Source organism: Neomonachus schauinslandi, chromosome 7 (genome assembly GCF_002201575.2).
Source record: "Neomonachus schauinslandi chromosome 7, ASM220157v2, whole genome shotgun sequence".
Classification (NCBI taxonomy): domain Eukaryota; kingdom Metazoa; phylum Chordata; class Mammalia; order Carnivora; family Phocidae; genus Neomonachus; species Neomonachus schauinslandi.
Window position 1 is genome coordinate 39666587 of NC_058409.1, and position 21513 is coordinate 39688099.

Here is a 21513-nt window from a genome sequence, read left to right on the forward strand (position 1 = left end):
TTCCCTGCCTGAGACAACAGCTACTAGATAGAGGGCAAGGAACTAGATCTGAAGTTGTTTGCGTCCAATACAATGCCTACCACTCAGTCTCTGCTGAATAAATGGATGAATAAATCAGTTTAGTTGTTTTTATAACCACAGAATTTGGAGTCTGGAGAGACCTTAGAGTTCAGCCAAACATCTTATTTAATGACAGAAATAAGGTCCAGAGTGGTGAAGTGACTTGTCCAATATCACACATTTAAACACTTAGCATGGCTACTAAAATTACAAGATTATTCAAAGTAGTATAAAATGTAAATTAATCAGCAAACATAACTGTTTTCTACAAAAGGCAAAGCACCAGTTTGAGAGAACTGGTCAGATGGTCTGATTAAGAGGAAAAAAAGGCATGCTAGGATCACACATCAAATGTGGGATACAGGGGCCATGGATCTGTCCTATCTTTAGGTTCTTCCCCTCCACAGTCTGAAAAGCCCTCCTGCCAACTAAGCCTTATCCTACAACTCTAAGCCTACAGAGTACAGCAGATGGGCATGGTTTATCAAGGAAGTATCTCCTTTAGCAAGAGAAAAGGAACCAGTGTCACAGGCCAATTTGGTGCTTCACAGAAGAGTCTGAAAGAGATGTTCATTAATTGGGAATGATTTAGATGAGATTCCATTTCAAGACATATGATCTCTATTATGAAAACCCTCACCACCATTGAAATGTCTTTTCCTGAAGCAACAGCAAAGTCTTAAGAACATGGCTATCGATTTCAGAGGAAAGGCTACTTATTTCTACTGTGAAGAGCCAAGAACTCACTCAACACTGAAACAGCCACAGCTTTTTCACTGTGCAAAGACCAAAATAAAAACCACAGCCTCTGCTTACAGGTTAAATTCTTTTTAATCCTTCGCACTCCAAGGATCTATACGTAAGTCTACTTGGCTTTAGGTTGCCAGAGAGCAGGATGTTATTGTAAGCAAAAACACCACCAAGAGTGACACTTTCCATGGGGCCACTAAGACACCACTTAATGATGAGGCATGATCATCTTCTTGGACTGTGCTTTGATGACTGAGCAGCCAGAAGGAAACACTGATGTGAAGGGAGTGCAACTGTGTCAAGCAAATGGCCCAGTCCTTTTGATAGTAGAGGCACTTTATGAAACTGGGCTCCATAAAGAAGTTCCATCATCTGTCTTCGGATTTTATCCATCCATCCAAATGGTTTAAACCAAAATCAAGTATTGCCATGTAAAATATTTTAAAAATATGTCTGTGATCCTGATTAAAAACGTTTAGGGCAGCATGTTCTTAGCCTCTGTATTTCCAAAAATATCTCTCGCATATGCCAACAATTGAGCCCACAACCCGCATTATCTGTGCCTTCAACCACTTGCACTGTCCTTCATCTTTGAAGCCAGCTGTTAAAGGGCATTAAGAGCGAGGTCACTTAGCCTCCAAAGAGGATCATTTGACAATGCCACACAAAGTCATCTGCCGATACAAGATAATAGTCTTTGCAACTGTGTGTGGCCTTGCACCATTGCACAGTGTCATTGAGAACAGACAAGTCATCACGGAGTTCTTTCTGAAATTAAAAAATGCATTCTACTGCCTTGTTTTCCCTGAGAGAACTGATTTTGAAATCCACCAGTCACATAAGATTTAAAAACCTTCAAATGGCATGACTTGCAATATATACAACATTCCATGAGTTCATCCTAAGATAAAATCATCCCTCATCCCTCATATTTTCATCTAACTCTGGTGTTAATAGTTAAAATAACAAAATTTTAAGGAAGTTTTAAAAAATCATTTAAGTTCCTAAGCAAATTTGAAAATAAAAAGTTTCTTGGCCAGAATGATTTCCTCAGAATGTTAAATGCAACACTTAGGTTAATATGGGTCCATGTGCCTTAGGTTAATATGGGTCCATGTGTCTTAGGTTAATATGTATTTAACTGCATCCTTCCACACAGACCTTGACATAGGAATGTGTGGAAGAACAGCAAGAAGCCTGTCCTAGGCTCACATCTCATTTTCCAAGGAATTTCCACTGTAATAAACCCACTCTAAAAATATTTTGTGGTGAGAGATTGTAATTCTAAGTAATGAGACATTTTCTTCTTATAGCCCATGATATAACAGTTAAAGTTGGCAAACCCTCCCTTGGTCACACTTACAATCAGCTGTTGTTTGGTCAAGGCCAATGAAATTAGGCAACCCTGCACTAGTGTAAGAATGAAATGTTAAATTAGCAATTCCGCTTTAATGAATTTATGTTAAGAAAATAAAGATATGGGGGCGCCTGGGTGGCTCAGTCGTTGAGCGTCTGCCTTCGGCTCAGGTCGTGATCCCAGGGTCCTGGGGTCGAGCCCTGCATCGGGCTCCCTGCTCGGTGGGAAGCCTGCTTCTCCCTCTCCCACTCCCCCTGCTTGTGTTCCTGCTCTCACTATCTCTCTCTCTCTGTCAAATAAATAAATAAAATCTTTAAAAAAAAAAAAGAAAAAAGAAAAGAAAGATATGAACAAAGATTAATATACAAAGATATTCATGGCAGGATTTGTCTTATAGGGAAAAATTGAGACCAATTTTAAACGTTCAATAACAGGTCACTAAACAGACCATGATACTGTCATAAAAAATGATGATTGAGGGGGACCTGGGTGGCTCAGTCAGTTACGCGTCTGCCTTCAGCTGAGGTCATGACCTTGGGGTCCTGAGATTCAGCCCCTTGTTGAGCTCTGCTCAGCGGGGAGTCTGCGTCTCTCTCTGCCCCTCCCCTACCTGCCCCCCCCCCGCTTATGATCTCTCTCTCTCTGTCTCAAATAAATAAATACAATCTTTAATAAAAAAATGATTGAAATGTAACAATGTTTACATTGTTATTTTAACTATTAACACATTAAACATTGAATAATGGAAAGAGTTGTAAAATACTAAGGACAGATGAGCTTATTTTGAGAAAAAAAATTATATACAGAGAAAACAGTCCAGAAGAATATATGGTATAATTATGGGTTATGTTAACTTTCTTCCTTCTTTCTAAGTTTTCTAGAATAAATATGCAAAGACTTACATAACTTTATTTTTAAAAGCCCATTTTATAGAAAAGAATAACAATGTCAGAGGCCAAAAATGCTATTTGCCAAATGTTTGTCACAGACATCCACAAGCCCTCCTTCCTACTTGAAAAGTCAGGATGCGCTAACAGGATGAAACAGATAGCCCCACATCTCATGACTAAATTCAATGAGAGGTTAGTTTTTATAAATGCAATGGTCCAATGCAGCTGTCCCCTAGGCAGCTCCCTTAAGCAATTCTCTGAGCAGTGATCCAGGAACCAAGTCTCTTTCAATCTATTGGCTTCACTAGATTCTTTACATTAGGTCAACAGGGGAGGGAAGAGAGAATTTGTAGGGTTGCGCAGGAGGTTTTCCTAGCCACTCCCAGATATAACACGTAATACCACCCAATTCCATTGTCCAGAACTCAGTCATATTACCATGTCTAACAGTGAGGAAGACTGAGAAAAATCTAGTTATGTGACTGGAAGAAAAAGGAAAATAATTTGGTAATCAACCAGCCAGTTGCAGCCACACTACCATCACCAAGATGAGCACGACTTCCATATGGTAACCCTACTTGGTACATGGAGGTGAGAGTGAGACATCCTTCCGAGAAGTAGAAAATGAAGAAGTGAAAATTAACCTACTGAAGCCAACCCAAATTCCTGAAATATATCAAATTCCCACTTATTTAAGTAATGAACAGGAGAGAATGAGATGGACGTTAAAAAGGAGGGCATTCTCACCTGCGCCTTTTATTCCAGGACTTATTTTTTTCAACTACCAACTCATGATCACCATGCCAGAATGGAATGTTTCATGCGATCCCTGACAGAGATCTAATAGATTGGCTAGATGCAGGTGACTGAGGATCTGATAACACCAGAATGAGCTGGGTTGACTTGGGTCCACCCTTCAGAAACATGATTGTACCAACAGATCTGAAATTGTGGCACTATCAAACATTAATGTAGTCAAATATTTTAACCTGAAACCTAACAAGGTGAAGCGCTCTATCTGAAGAAAGAGTGTGTTCATAGAAAATGATCTTTGGAGAATTCAGTAAAAGAGAGAGCTAGAAAAGAGAAAGAGTTTGGCAGGTTCTTCATCATTATTCAGGGAGAGACATTAAATCAGACTCATTGAACCCTGTGGCTCTCATGCTTCTAAATATTTCAGCATATTGTATCATTTAATTCCCTAACAACTCTATGAAATAGCTACTGTTGTTATATCCTTCCAAGGAATGAAGAAACAGATGGGAGTGCAAATGACCTGCTTTAAGTTTTCAGTTTCTAAGCATCAGTGTCAGAGGTGACCAATGGTTTCTGGTGTGTCAGTGAGCTCACTGAATCACACAGGACATGAAAATCATGGTTACTCAAGAGGTGCCCTGTGGCAGGACAAGAATAATTCATCAAGTCCCACGTTGACCTGAATGAAATATTTCCACAATCAGTTGGTCCTAAACGTGGCTGGTGTTATCTGTGAGCTTATAAAACAATAGTTCCCAAACCCCATCCCAACCCTTACTAAAAGAACACCTCTAGGAGTAGGGTTCAAGGATCCATCTTCTTACAAAGCTCCTACAGTGCTTCTGATATACAATAACTTTCCGGAATCATACACTTGAAATGTTCTATTTAAAAACTCAGCCATGTCGATGATGGAACAGGGTATCCTCAATGGTATGCATAAAATTCTACTCACCATAAAATGTCTACTCTTCTGTAAATTAAAAGGTTAGCTTTTAATTTCGTAAATTAGTCTTTTAGAAACTTGATCAACATGAGTAGATCCCTCCAAATCTGTCCATTTCACTTTGTGGTTTGGGTAGGGTGGCCAATAGTCCAAAAGCTTTCCTGGTATTAACACTGGAAGTCCCACATCCCAGGAGATTCCTCTGGTCAAACTGGTATGGCTGGTAGAGTGACCAACTCATCCCAGTTTGCCTGAGAATGCACCATGTTTTAAAATTGAAGGTCCCACATCCTGGGAAGCCCCTGAGTCCCAGGCAACCTGTGTTGGTTACCTTAACTGGTCACAAACCACTGCCTCCCTCTGAGACTCTGCGTAGTCTGATAACCTCAGACAAATTCTCTATTTTATCGTTGACTAAAATATATCTTCCCAAGACTCAATGATATCCAGAGTTTTTAGGAAATAAGAATTTTGTTCCTAATGAGATCTCATAAATATTAAAACATATACCTTATGGGGCACTGTGGAGACTTACTCAGAAAAAAGAAAATTGTCATTTAGGATTTCTCAGAAATGGAATGCTCTATAATTTTCTTGCATCCTTTCATAAATAAGACTGAAAAAGCAAACCGAAGATGTGTTGCTATATAGGTCCAAATATTGACAGGAAGGGATCCAAGAGTCACACCAGAAATGTGATCATAGAAACTCCAAGGTCCCTGGAACCTGCAAAAAATTTAATGTCAGCAAGTGTTCCCAATGCCTCCTTCCTTGACCCAATGCCTCTCTGACTTGGGGTTCAGGCTTCATTACCCATCTCGCACACTGGCTGATTATGTTTCAAGTGAGTGACCCAAGACAGTGAGTTTGCCTGATAGATTTCTACTTTTTTTGAGACTTTTCCTTTATGCAAGGATTGGTGAATGCTGGGTCAGTTGTTCATATATTGACACACTTGAATATTCATAAACAGTATTTGTTTTAGTGTTCCCAAACTGTTTCATGAATAATTCACATGTTTGACAGCAACCTATGTTATTCAATTTATTTAAAGACTACAATCAATATAGCATGCTGCTCCAAAACATAGCAACCAGTCCTTTAACTGTAGTGTGCTTTAAAGTTTCTTTCCAGTTATTTCTCCATCACACTGAACTACAAATATAGGGTAATTACTAATAATTCTATCTCCATTTGCATGTCACCACAATCAACATATTGATTGCTTTTTGATTATAATAAACGGTTGGTTAAATTGAAGGTTTGCGATTAAGAATGTTAAGCTCTGATATTTATTTAATTCAGCTGCACCAATTTAGGCGCTACATGGTAATTTCATAAAAGCTATTGAGAATCAGAGTAGTTATTTGAATCAAGTTATAAAGAGAGCCCAGTTTCCCCAGGAGAATCTGGCATTTGAGTAAATTACACCAAGTAGGGGTTTGGTTTTGCCTCTTAGAGCATACAAATCACTCCAGCATTATGCTCATTTTGATATGTAAATGTCAAAGCAGGGAAAAAGCAGGAAATTTCTTAGGTTAATTTCTTACTTTACGATTTAAGGAAGAAAGCTTCAGAGAAACACTAAATGAAACCTTATTTACAAAAAACTTTGTCCTGGACCCCAACTGGCTGGGTGAAGAGGACTGAAAATCCCCCATGTTTTAGAATCCCTTAGGAAGAGATACCAAGTTTTTGTATAAAAACAGTATTGTGATTACAAAAAGCAGCCCAAACTAGAATGATCAGTGACAGGAAATTCTGGCTAACATCATGCAGACTTCACTTTCATCTCTTTTCCTCTTATTTTCTTTTAATGGCCATCTCTCAACACCTTCCTCAATTTTTTAATTTAAGAAACAAAGTATGTTCCATTGAAACCTGTGTCTCTCACCTCCCCCAACCAAGAACGTGACAAAGTTATACAGAACCAGCTTTCATATTTTCTCAACTCTAAGGCATGCATGTTTTATATTATAATGTTTCTGAAATCAGAATATGTGATTAATAGATTCTTTCCTTATATCCCCCTTGAAAGCTGTTATTCATTGCTTGGTCTCATGATTCATATTGTCTTAAAATGAAACTATGGTACTGCTATTGCTCATGGGGTCCTCTAAACTAGAGTTCCCTTGAAACTATAATCAACCTGGGCCATACCTGACTTTGTACAGAAAATCAAGACCCTCCTATTCATATTCACTGTGGGGACTAAGTCTTCCAGATACCCTACTTTTAGTACAACATGGTTCACTTCCATGTCAACTTTTTTGTCATCTCTTCTCTCCTAGACTTTCCCCCATACTATTTTGTCCTTCCTTTCTCATTCTGAAATTCCCACTGTCTGTTCTTGACTCTTGTTTCTTCATCCTCTCTGCATTTCCTTTTATATCTAATCTAGACCCATAACCCATCACTTCTACCGTTCTCCATCCAGTTTCCTTTACTGCCTTCCTCTTTGATCCTTCCATCACATGCCCAGCAAAACTCCATGACTGGAGAATGCAACCGCCTGCCTTTGTGCCCCACACCTTGTCTGTTTGGCATGATGGAACAAAAAGAAAATCCCAAGTATACAAACTCATATAGTCAGGCCACTCTGAATTCATGTATTCCAAACAGGTCTTCATAGGGCAATCCTTCTGTTGTCTGGGTAGCTCTTTACTCCCACTCTCTACAGAAATCATTTGAAACTTCTCCCTCCTTTTATCAACCTATATCCCATCACTTCTCACTCTCTGTATGAGACTTCACCTCAAGGAAAGTAAATTCATCATTTAGGAACTCCCTCAACTTTGTTCTACTCAATGCACAAATTTACTTTTGTCTGTACCTCCTCCTTCTTCTTTTCCCCATTCCAAACTGGAAAAGATGGCCTGCCTTTTATCTAAATCTATTCTCTTTACCTGTAATCTGATCTCATTTGGTTTTACCACCTCTCAGTATTGTATCTTTATTCTTGCCCTCACATTACCTCCTTCCCGGAAGCATTTAAACAGACCCTAGTATTTCCCATCTTAAAAAAAAAAAAACAAAAAAAACCCCTCCACATCCACCCAGGCTCTCCCTTCCATAGATAAGTTTCTTCAAAGAGGTGTCTGCTCAATATCTCCTCTTCCTCACCTGTCATTTACTCCTTGGCTGCTGCAATCTTGGCTTTTCACTCCACTGAAGTGACTCTCACTGAGATGTCCAATCTATATTGCCAAATCCAGTGGACATTTGCAAGTCTGTATTAGAGCTCTGTAGCTCTTGACTATATTAACCATGTCATTCTTTTGATGATCTCTTTCCTGCTTTTCTGTGAAGCCATGGCCTCATGGTTTCCATTCTGCTTCTTTGGCCACTTGTTATCAGTCTCTTTCTCTAGGCACCTCTTCCTCCGCCCAGCCTGTGAATGTAGGTGATCCTCAGAGCTCTGTTTGGGTCCTCTTCTCTTCTCCGCTGGATGATCTCTGCTATTTCTAAGCCTACAGTTATCATCCATACTGTGTCAGTTTGAGTTTTCCAAGAAGCATCCATCAGGATGTGATTAGATATGTAAGAGATTTACTGGGGGAAACATCTGTGAAGGATAAAGGGGAGGCAGCAGTAGTAGGTTGGGAAAAGCAATTAGTTCATGATGTCATCTTGACACCTGCAAAAAAAGTGGGTGAAGGAAAGACCAGTCGGAAGAGTCTCAGACTGATATGGAGTTCTAGGACAGTTTCATTCAGGGGAATCCTGGAACCAAAGTTGCCTATTAAGTAGTCCTGTGGCTAGCTGGAAAGTGTGGCCTTGGTGTGAACCCAGTGTAAGATTCAAAGGGGAGAGTCAACTGGGTCTGTCAGTGAAGGGTGCTTCTCATAGCAGGTTCTCTTGAAGGAGGTCTGAGCAGTGCACTTTCATGGCTATCATCCATTTCAACCTTGTCAGGGCCATCTGCCAGACTCCTGATGGAGCTCTTTAAATACAAATGTATCTAGATCTTGTCCTCTGAGAATTTTGATTTAGTCAGTCTTAGATGAAGTCAGACATATTCTCTGCAAAAAGCTCCATAGGCAATTCTGATTCCTAGCCAAGTTTGGAAATGAAGATCTTCATGTCAATGGCTCAAATTGCTCTGTTCAGTCTAGGTCTTCACCCCAAGGTCCAGATCCATATAATCAACAGCCTACTGGGTCTTTCCATTTGGATGTCCCAAATTAAAGTCAACATAATCTGCCCCAAGCCTGTTCCTTTTCCTGCATTCCCTACTTCAGTGAATGCCAATAACTTTCACCTTTCAGTGGTCCAAACCAAAAGCCATGGCATCATGATTGACTCCTCTTTCCCTTACTCCTCACCACCTCTTAGTCACCGAGTCCTGTTGATTCTGCCCTCTTGATATTTCCTGAATCTCTCTCTCTTCCCTAGTGTCACTATGTTATTTCAAGCTATCATTCTTGCCCCCATTCTTGTCACCTCCAATTCATTCCTTTTTTTTTTTAAGATTTTATTTATTCATTTGAGACACAGAGATACAGAGAGAGAGAGCATGAGCAGGGAGAGAGGCAGAGGGAGAAGGAGAAGCAGGCTCCCTGCTGAGCCAGGAGCCCGATGTGGGGCTCGATCCCAGGACCCTGGAATCATGACCTGAGCCGAAGGCAGATGCTTAACCATCTGAGCCACCCAGGCGCCCCCCCCCCCAATTCATTCTTTACACCACAGCCAAGTGATCATTCCATAACTTGCATTTGGTAATGCCACTCTACTGTCTTCTCATGGCTCACAAAATAAAGTTCAGAATCCATTATACATTACACAAGGCCATACACATTTGGACCCTTGTTTATCAGCCCCTGTCTTAACTCTTGTCAGTATCCTACCTTCTGCTGAGCTACTTGCAGTTCTGGGAGATCTCTAGGCATTTGTATCAGCTCTGACTTCTTCCTGGAATATACTGCCCACTTCCTCTCCTTAATCCCCAGTCTCTCAAGGCTCCATCTGAATTCATTCCCTCTGTACACCTTCCTTAAGGTCAATGTCTCTTTCCACTTCCACCGAGCTGAGTTAGATGCCATCGCAATCCCATCACACCCCACCATTGCATGCTTCACAAAGATGAATGTGATCCTTCAGGCTACGAATGTGCCTTCTTCACTGGAAGATCCCCAGAACTTAGCACAGTGGAGCTCTCAGCTAAGTACCTTGCAGGCTATGAGCAGTAGAAAGAGCACAGGCTTTGAATATTTTACCAGGGCCTATTTCTGGATAACCTTGGGCAAGGACTTAACCCCCAGTTTTCTCATTTGTAAACTGAAAAATATCCCTCTGGATTGCCATAATGTTCAAGTGGATCATTATCTAAAACATGGTGCCTGTCATCTGGAAGTATACCCTCAAATTCTAGGTTTTTTTGATTCTCTTCACTTCTGCAAGATCTCTGCTTAACACTTCATCTAATTGAGTCTGATATGCCATCTTCGTTGTTTCCCCCTTAGAGCTGTTTCCTTCCTGTATATTAGACCATCTTCCCACAACTCATCCACATAGCTACCTTACTCTTTTCTTTGATTTCTTCCATGAGCCAATTCCTGTACCTCACTGCTGAGGCAGACACCACTAATGGTTTTTGCAGAAACTGTGGCGTCAGACACAGCAGCAGATCCATAAGTTACTGCACATCCATGTGAGCAAAGGCTAGGGCTTGAATCCCCAGGTGGGAAATGATAAATATAATTGCTGAAGTGGATACCATTAATGGTTTTTGCAGAAATCATACTGTAAGATCCTCCATCATATGGACACATGAACTCCCCCAAGAGCAACCAGGATAATAAATTCTGGTGTATCAGAAGTTCTTAGCCAGATCTTGGGCATTAAAACACAATCTTGTGTAAGCTTTTGCTAGGGACAAAGCAAAAGCTAGGTAACAAATCCTTCTCACCCAGATGTTCTAAAAAAAATTGACTTAGGACTCCTGTCCTACATAGACTATTAGCTAACTAACTAATTAAATCCTCTAGTATTTACTGAGTACCTCCTATGTACCAGGCATTGTGAATGGTCTAGGGATAAACACAGTTTGGAACTGAAAGCAGTTTAGCACAGTAGTTAAGAGCATGGGCTCCAGGTCCTGTCTGCCTGAACTCAAATGTAGGCCCCATCACTCATTACTTGGATGACCTTGATCAGTGACCTGTGGTGTGCCTCAGTTTTCTTGTCTGTAATTGGGTATAATGATAGTACATTTCTGATAAGATCACAAATAATAAATGTGTTAACACATGTTAAGCCTTACTTAGAACAGTGTCTGCCACTATATAAATTTAAATAATGCTAACCATGATTATTGTGGAACCCAGCCTAGGTATCCAGCCTAGGCTTGGGGAACAAGAAGGGCTTCCTAGAGGAAATGATGTCTAAACTGATACTGGAAGGATGATGGTATGTGAAGAAAAGGATGTTTTAGACAGGAACTGCATGTGCAAAGCTCCATAGCACAGTTGACAATGATCCACGGTGGAAAACTGTTAGAGTTGCTGGGTTATAGAGAGTGTGTGTGTGTGTGTGTGTGTGTGTGTGTGTGTGTGTTGGAAATAGGAGGGCTGTAGAGAGAGATGATAGAGGTAAGCAGGTATGCCACCTGTCCTCCATTTGTCCCTCTTATTTATACTCTCCTCCACCCTGCTCTTTGTCCAGAGGCTAACTTCTATGGACTACTTTTGTGACTCCCTTGCTTACTGGCTTCCAGTTGTTACTTGGCCACTGAGAAGCTCTGGAAGGCCATCAGAGGGAGGTAGAAGAGTGAAGCTGGCCTTACTCCCCGGTTCTATTTCAAATGAGCCACAGCTTCTTCCAATCACCCCTCCTCATCCCACAATCTTTCCCAGGCATGAGGAAAGAATCCCAGCCCAAGAAAGTACCTGGGGAAGGAGCTCACCAAGCCTGATATTCTTTGGATCCCTGGATATTCCTAACACTCACTGGATGTTTGTGACCCTGAGGAGCAAAGAGAAAAAAGCTATCTTTCTCTCTCCTTTTTTAAAAAAAATATTTAATTTTACTTATTTTTTTTTTTTAAGAAGGCTCCATGCCCAGCATGGGGCCTACTACAGGGCTTGACTCGACAACCCTGAGGTCAAGACCTGAACTGAGATCAAGAATCAGATGCTCGGGGAGCCTGGGTGGCTCAGTCGTTAAGCATCTGCCTTCGGCTCAGGTCATGATCCCAGGGTCCTGGGACTGAGCCCCACATCGGGCTCCCTGCTCACCAGGAAGCCTGCTTCTCCCTCTCCCACTCCCCCTGCTTGTGTTCCAGCTCTCGCTATCTCTCTGTCAAATAAATAAATAAAATTTTTTAAAAAATCAGATGCTCAATTGACTGAGCTACCCAGGTGCTCCTATTTATTTTTAAGTAGGCTCCACGCCCAGTGTGGGGCTTGAACTCACATCTCTGAGATCGAGTCACATGTTCTACCAACTGAGCCAGCCACGTGCCCCTATCTTTTTCTTTGTATACCCTTTTTTTTCCTTAAAATCTCCAAGGACCAAAAGGTTGCATTTCAACTTTTCACTCTCTCTATGTTGTATCTTCTTTGTACCTTGGGACAGATGTCTTCACAACCTAACCATCTGATGGAAGTAGTATCTGCTTCATGCTATGACATTAACCTCTTTGTTCTGAATGCTCTGGAAATGGGGTCCATAAGATGAGTTAGCCCCACAGATTACCTGGGAAAAAATACATTGGTTCAATATGCTCATGATATTTTACCTGTTAAACAAAGATTAACAATAATGTATATATAATGCACTACAAATCCTGGCATGAAAAAAGCACTTATACGGTACCTGTTACTATTTTGTAAGTTAGAGATGACGGCTGATGTGATTGTTCTAAATTCTTAAGCAGTGATTCTAAAGGGCTTTCTCTACTGCATCCAGACGACTAGAGCCCTACTTTCACAGCCTTTCTTCTTTCTCATTTTATGTTTTTTTGGTTTTTTTTTAACTCTGTATCTGGATTCTTCTGTGTGGAGCTGTGGTAAGAAAGAGTTGTCTCAATCCTATTGTCACCTGCCAGGCTAATCTGTTGACTCTTCTGGTTTCCAACATTCTTCTGCTCTGCCCTTGGGAAACACATCTCCAAGTAGGAATGGGCCAACCACTGCAGTTGTTCCTGATTCCAACCCTGCAAAGCTCTCACCGATATAACTTTCTCAGGGCCACCTGAACTTAAACCTTTGCCAGGCCTGAGAGTTGTCGGCACTACCAGGCATGGCCTCTAGGGGCACTCAGGTCTCTCTAGTCGCCACAACTGAAGCAGTCAGGTAGAGATCAGAGGAATGGGCTCTTTTACACAAAACAAGTTTTTGATCCTAATGTAACTAGAAAAGCACTAGACAGATGTTATTTGCACAGTTCCCAGGTTCTGTGGAATAGGAGAAAATATCTGCAAGCTTGACAAATGAATAATATCTAGGATATATAAGGAACTCTCAAAACTCAACAGTGAAAAACAAACAATCCAATTAAAAAATGAACAAAAGACATGTCGTTTCCCTGAGGAAAATACACAGATGGAAAATAAGCACAAGAAAGATGTTCAACATCATTAGCCATTAGAGAAATGCGAATTAAAACCACAATAAAATATCACTACACACAGCTAAAATCCAAAACGTGGACAATACCAAATGTTGTCAACGATGTGGAGAAACCCAATCACTCATAAACCTGGTGGAAAATGTAAAATGGTACAACCACTCTGGAAAAGAGCCTGGCAGTTTCTTTAAAAATGAAACATGATGGGGCACCTGGATGGCTCAGTCAGTTGGGTGACCAACTGTTGGTTTAGCTTGGGTCTTGATCTCAGGGGGCTGGGTGTTTCAACCCCCCTCAGCTCCACCATCAGCATGGAGTCTGCTTGTCCCTCTCCCTCTGCTCCTCCCTCCGCCCCCTCAACCACCCCCCCCACTCATGCATGCATTCGTGTGCTCTCTTTCTCTGTCCCTCTTTCTCTAAAATACATAAACAAACAAACAAACAATCTTTAAAAAAACCCCAAAAAACGAAACATGCAACCACCATGCTACCCAGCAGTTGCACTCCTGGGTATGTACACAAGAGAAATGAAAAATTATATTCACATAAAATGTGTACACAAATATTTACAGTAGTTTTATTCATAATAGCCCCAAACTGGAAACAGCTCAGATGTCCTTCAAAGAGTAAATCGTTAAACAAACTGTGGTACATCCATATCATATAATACTACTCTACAACAAAAGGAAAGAAACTAGTGATGCACACAACTTGGATAAATTTCCAGGAAATTATGCTGAGTGAAAAAAACAATCCAAAAGGTTACAGAATATATGCTTCCATTTATCTAACATTTTTGAAGGGCAAATTAGAGAAACAGAACAGTGGTAGGCAGGAGTCAAGGAACAGGGTAGCAGGTAAGAGGTCAGTCTGGCTACAAGAGAGCAACATGAGAGATCTTTGTGGTGATGGAAATGTTCTGTTCTGTCTCTTGACTGTATCAATGTCCATATCCTAGTTGTGATACTGTTCTATAGTTTTGTAAGATATTACCAGTAGGGATTAGTGGGTAACAGGATTATGGAATCTCTGCATTATTTCTTACAACTGCATGTAAATCTCTAATTACCTCAAAATAAAAAATTTAACTTAATAATGGAAAAATGTTAGTTAAAATTCAACAATTGTTCAATATTGGCATAATTTACCAATATTGATCATTAGTTACTTTGGATTTACCTGTTATTCCCTTATTAAAGTCATTTTACTAACTTCAAAATATGACCAAGCTCCCTACCTTCAACCCACATACATATACACATATGTGTTCACACATTTACCTAGATATTAAATACTCCTACTCTGCAGGTCTAGTGTGGTGCCTAGAAACCTATATTTATAGCAATGAGATAATTCTGATACACACTAAAACACTTCTTTAGGTGAAATTTGGTATCTTTCCCTATCAATCTAAATTAATATTCCAAGGTCACCTCTAAGTGACCATGCAGTGTCACTGGGAGGATAGAAAAGTCCTTGAGTTTGCTAGGCAAACATCTTCCCAGGAAGTCTGGCTCCTGCTATTTCATAGGACATTCTTCTTATCAGAACACATACCCTCCTGCTTCCTGTGTAACACCTTCATCTTTGCTCACCTCTCCAGACCTGAACCTGGTGACCCATTCAGTTTCATATGGAGGAAAAACATGGCATTGAGAGTCTTAGGGTCAAAATGAAGGTCTTTTGAAAAGTCCAGATGTTCTGATTTTAAAATAAAACTCCTACTGTTACAGTTCTGTCTCCCACAAATGGTAAAGAATGAGAAGAAAGTGCCCTGTCAAAACAAAAGCTCTGGACTCCATGTAATCACACATTCTTGTCTTGGGGTAAAGGTTCACAGCTAAGCTAAGGGATAGCGTTTCCTCCTAAAAATCTATTTAAGGCAAACAGGGATTTTAAAAAGACACACAAGTTACCTCTGATACCAAAGAGAAAGAATTAAAACCTGCACTAGACAGCTGCTTGCTTCCCAAAATATCTTGGCAGTATCACAGCTGCAAGTTTTCTGAAATCTGAGGAATCAGATTCAGAGAGAAAGTTGGGGGCTAAAGACTCAAGACTTTAGAATACCAGAGCATTATAAAGTTGAGAGGAATTTTGATTGACCAGGCAAGTAATTCATGCCAAATAAATCTATGTCAAGGCAGGGGAGCCATGCAATGGCTTTGGGAAAGGGGAGTGAATATACTTTTACATCCTAGCACTTGAAGACCTTTTCCAGCATATTTCAAGGCCAAGTGTAGACTCTTCTATCAAGCCATTAGACTTTCTCCCAGGAGACAAAAAGATAAACTGTATGTTTTCTTCTCTCCGTTAGAGGCAGGTAGTGAAGAATGAGCAGGGACTGAACATTCCTGAAAACTCCACTTGGTTTTTGTATTGGCCAGAGGACTTGATTTCACACACTGAAGATTTGGGGTCATTAAGCATAATAGGAATTTATCACCGGGAAACTTGAAGAATCTAGCTCAGAAAAGGAATGTGAACCAAGGTGGGCCAAGCAGCTAGGCCCACTGCTAAGGTCATGCCAGCCTGGTTGGGTGTTATTGCTGCTGTAGCTACCACTGCTATAAACTGAACGCTGCCAATGGCTTAGCTACCACTGAACCCTGAGGGGTGTCACTGTTGTCCACATCACTAGGGAAGCAGTCTCTCCTGAGAACAGGATGAATCAGAATGAAAGGTCCTAATGATTCAGGACCTCCAGAAGCGTAGCCCATGAATTTCTATTTTAAAATATAATCCCCAAGGTGATTTTAAAAAAATCCCCTGATTTGGGTAGCAATTATTTAAATATGGAATATCGTGTTATTGCTCTGCTCAAAGCTTTCCTGTTTGTTTCACGTTCAAAATTACTCAATGCCTATTTATTACCTATGGAAAATTAAGTTCAGATTCCTTAGACTAGCATTCAATATCCCAGGTCCTCTGGCCCTATCCCATTTTTTCCAGACATGTCTTCCTCTCTCTTCCGCGTACCCAACACGGCAGTCCCACTGAACTGCCTTGATCATTCCATGGCTCTGCAGATACGCCTCTTGGCTCTGCTCCTATCTTTATCTGCTGAAATACTCTTCATTTTTCAGGTCACCTCCACCACAAGTTTTCCTTAATTACTTCTCAGTTTTCTCTGACACGTTTCTCTTTTGACACATCATATTATAACTCTGATATAGATTTTTGGCATATATGGTATTTATAGTAGTAGATAACAATCTTTGCATCACCTATTGTATAGAGAATAGTATCCAATTCATAGTAGATATTCAATTAATATATAAACAAAACCCATCTTGGAAAATTTTCCAACCAGATTTATAAGTACATTAACCCTGAACAATGCTTCCAATTAGGTGCAGAGCTTGCCACAAATTCTGGTATCCCAAACAGTAGTCTGTCTTTCAAATTTATAGATCATGATTCTTTAAAAGGAATGGATGACCACACTAAATCCCCTCAATTGTTGCTTACCCTAACACTGAACTGAATACCAGTGAAACTGTTTTACATAAATAGATCACACCCTGCCCTCAAAAGTTAAAATTAAGAATGTCTATTAACTTACAGCAAATATTACATAAAGATCATTACTGTTGATGGTAGCCAGGAGAACACTTCATTGAAATATGTAGCAGTGAATTTTATATAGAAAATTCCAAAAACCAAGTATCTATTTTTTAAATGGTTAAACACAACGAAAAGGTTGCTCCTTTACCTCTCAGGTCAAAGTCTGAAGGCCTGGAGTGATTGATTGGCACAATGATGTGTGGTTAAAAAGGAGGGAATGCAAGCTGGTGCAGCCACTCTGGAAAACAGTACGGAGGTTCCTCAAAAAGTTGAAAATAGAGCTACCCTATGACCCAGCAATTGCACTACTCGGTATTTACCCCAAAGATACAAATGTAGTGATCCGAAGGGGCACCTGCACCCCAATGTTTATAGCAGCAATGTCCACAATAGCCCAACTATGGAAAGAGCCTAGATGTCCATCAACAGATGAATGGATAAAGAAGGTGTGGTATATAGATATACAATGGAATACTACTCAGCCATCAAAAACATGAAATCTTGCCATTTGCAATGACATGGATGGAACTAGAAGGTATTATGCTAAGCAAAATAAGTCAATCAGAGAAAGAAAATTATCACATGATCTCACTGATATGCAGAATTTGAAAAACAAGGCAAAGGATCATAGGGGAAGAGAGGGAAAAAATGAAACAAGATGAAACCAGATTGGGAGACAAACCATAAGAGACTCTTTTTTTTTTTTTTAAGATTTTATTTATTTATTTGACAGAGAGATAGAGAGCACAAATAGACAGAGCAGCAGGCAAAGGGAGAGGGAGAAGCAGGCTTCCCTCTGAGCAGGGAGCCCAACTTGGGGCTTGATCCCAGGGTCCTGGGATCACGACCCGAGCCAAGGCAGCCGCTTAACCAACTGAGCCACCCAGGTGCCCCGAGACTCTTAATCTTAGGAAACAAAATGAGGGTTGCTGGAGAGAAGTGGGATGGGGGGATGGGGTGGCTGGATGATGGACACTGGGGAGAGTATGTGTTGTGGTGAGCTCTGGGTGTTATGTAAGACTAACGAATCACAGACCTGTACCCCTGAAACAAATAATACATTATATGTATGTTAATTAATTGAATTTAAAATTTTAAAAAGAGTCAAAAAAAGGAAGGACTAAGTTTTGGATTTTTCTGTGGTCACCTTATGTCAGACAGCCAGTGCTGTGAAATTATAAATACAATAGTGTTTGCTTTCATTTGTCTCTGTATCTTGAATGTTTCCCGTCCCTTTTGTTTGGAAGTTACAAAACCAAGTCAGCCAAAATGAAAATAGATGCATATAAGAACAGTCTGAAAGAGGGGCGCCTGGGTGGCTCAGTCGGGCGATGGGAGAAACATACACTCAGAGACCTGACTATATATAATGTGGAAGCTGCTATAACAGACACACCTACAAAGCACTCTGAGCACCCAGTGGAGGGTATCTTTTCCATCTTGAGTGGAGCAGGGGTCTAGGTCAGGCTTCACAAGAAGCTAACAAAACACGAAATGAGTCTTTAAAGGTCCATAAGATTTCATCACACAAAGAAGAGAGGAAAAAGAATTGTATTTAAAGGGAAAGGTATGATCAAATGTATGCTAGGAGGAAGCTGAGCCTTTACTTTGACTTGGCAGCAGATCAGAACTACATAAACATAGAGGTGAAATAAGTGTGGGGAGGGGCTTTATTTATGGAATTGTGAGGTGAACAGTGAGTTTGTGGAGAGTCCATCCAGAATTCAATCTATATTCAAGAAAGGACTGTGAAAAAAGCCTCCACATAGGATGATCGCATGACTAATTCATTTATTCAACAAATAGTTACTACGTGTCTGGCACTGTAGGTCTTGGAATAAGTTAAGACATAGTACATAGTCTGTCTCCTCATAGAATTTATTGTTCAATAAAGGAAATAAGTAACAAATGATTGTACAGATGATTACCCTGCTGTGGTGGAAACAGTTACCACAAAGGAGATGCACACAGTGTAGTCTGAGATGGTAAAACAGGGGTCCCAACCCCAACTCACCTCTTGGCCTCCAGACTTTCGGTATATACCTCTACTGTTTGTCCCCAACTTGTTCAGCTCTTCCTTTTACTCATTATGTCAGTTTTAGGTATTCCAACTCTCTCTTCTCCAGAGTTCTGGCAATCATTTATGCATCCAGAATTTGGAAAAACCAACAGTTATTTTCTACATAGTATCCTAGTCTGGACAGAGCTAATCAGAAAAATTATCACCATGGATGATCCCAGACAAGATTCTTCAGATTCCTATCATTCTAAAACAGAATCTGCATTGTCCACACAATGCAGTGTGAGAGGCCCACACTAAGTGACAGTACTCCATGGCCCACCCTCCAAGAGCCCTCTCGGTTTCCTTCAGTGGCAATGGGAGCATCATTGTAGCCTCTGTGAGCTGATACTTCATGTGAAATGCTCACAGCCAGATTTTGTTTCTGCTGTACTCTTGGGGGTTGGAAGCATTATTACTGCTCAGGCATACTTACTCATCAGTATCTCTAATCTTGACCAGCTAAGACAACGCCCACAAACTGGGAAAGTTCTTGATTTTTACATTAGTTTTTTTCATTTGCTTTTAGGTCATGAGCAAGGAGACCTGGTATGACCAAAGATGTTATGATAGTGGACATCAATCTGTGGAGAAGCAAACTGGGGATGAGTGGGTCAACAAAGTTCTGTATAACCCATTTATTCAGATATGCAACATTTGTTCACCTCTTCTGCATACTTTTCTGGGTTGCATGCTAAAGAAGACTCAAGGTGAGAAAGATGTAGTTCCAATTTCTAGGCAATAGGTTGGATTGAGTTGAAATAAAAGGATCACCCTCAAACAACAATATTGCTGGTAAAAAAAAAAAGTCTAACAAAAAATTTTAATATATAGCTAAACTTGAAAGTAAGTAAAGGAAATTCCCAGGTGCATGGACATGAAACAGGAGTTGGAGCCAAACCTCTCGAGAAAATATTGATAAATCAATATTAGCCTCAGAGGCCAAGGACTGTAATATTAGTGGTTTCATTGAGATGAGAGGAGAGGATTTGGGCTTCCCACAAAAACCAGGCTCACAAGGCTGTTCTGCTCATGATGAAGAAATGCAAGGACAGGGCGCCTGGGTGGCTCAGTTGGTTAAGCGACTGCCTTCGGCTCAGGTCATGATCCTGGAGTCCCTGGATCAAGTCCCGCATCGGGATCCCTGCTCGGCGGGGAGTCTGCTTCTCCCTCTAACCCTCCCCCCTCTCATGTGCTCGCTCTCTCTCATTCTCTCTGTCTCAAATAAATAAATAAAAAAAAAAAAAAAAAGAAATGCAAGGACATTAACTGCTGTCCAGGAAAGGGTCAATGAAGCTATTTATCCACTAAGAGAAAGTGGCATCTATCAGAAATCAGGACCCCAAATATGCATCACAAGTGTGGGAGGCTACAAATTCAGACTACCCTGTGGAAGTATGAACACCAAGCCAAAAGATTAACCTAGAAACTTTTCCAGAACCAACGAAACCTTTAGGGCTCTAGAAGAGGCATCATAAAACTATCTTGAAGGGATTTCTTCCATGTTGAGAGTCCCCACTGAGGTCCAGTGATTTGCTAGAAGGACACACAGGATTTAGCATATACTCATATTCATGGCTAGGATTTATTACATGGAAAGGATACAAAGCATAATTGGCAAAGAGAAAAAGCACATGGGCAAAATTCAGAGAAAACTAGTTACAATTCTCCAAGAGTCTGCTCCCAGTAAAGTCACACTTAATTCCCCCAGCAAGGATTTGTTACAACATGTGAAATGTTGTCTACCAGGGAAGCTCATTAGAGACTCAGAGTCTAGGATGTTAACTAGGTACTTGGTCAGGAAGGCATCCTCTGCCTATCTCATACGCAGATCCCAGACTGTCGAAAGGAAAAGGAAAGTAAGTGTTCATCATAAAACAAACTGTACAGTTTAAGCAGAGAGAGCCACTCTGGTCAGTCCTGATAATAGTGGGCCCACTCCTGAAATCTAAGTATGAGATATAGAACCACGAAGAGACCTTAAATATTCTCATCACACACCAAAAAGCTAACTATGTGATAGGATGGATGTGTTACATAACCTGATTGTGAGAATCACATATATCAAAACATCACGTTGTGGGGCACCTGGGTGGCTCAGTCGGTGAATCGGCTGCCTTTGGCTCAGGTCGTGATCCCATGGTCCTGGGATCGAGCCCCGCATCGGGCTCCCTGCTCCGCGGGGAGCCTGCTTCTCCCTCTCCCTCTGCCTGCCTCTCTGCGTACTTGTGCTCTCTATCTCTCTGTCAAATAAATAAATAAAATCTTTAAAAAAAAGAAAAGAAAAAAAAAACACATCATGTTGTATGGGATGCCTGGGTGGTTCAGTCAGTTAAGCATCTGCCTTTGGCTCAGGTCATGATCCCAGGGCCCTGGGTTCGAGACCCACATCGGGCTCCCTGCTCAGTGGGGAGCCTGCTTCTCCCTCTGCCTGCCGCTCCCTGTTTGTGCTCTCTCTCTCTGACAAATAAATAAAATCTTTTTAAAAATCACGTGGTACACTTTAAATACATTAAAATTTTGTTTGTCAGTTATACCACAATAAAGCTGGGGGTGAGGG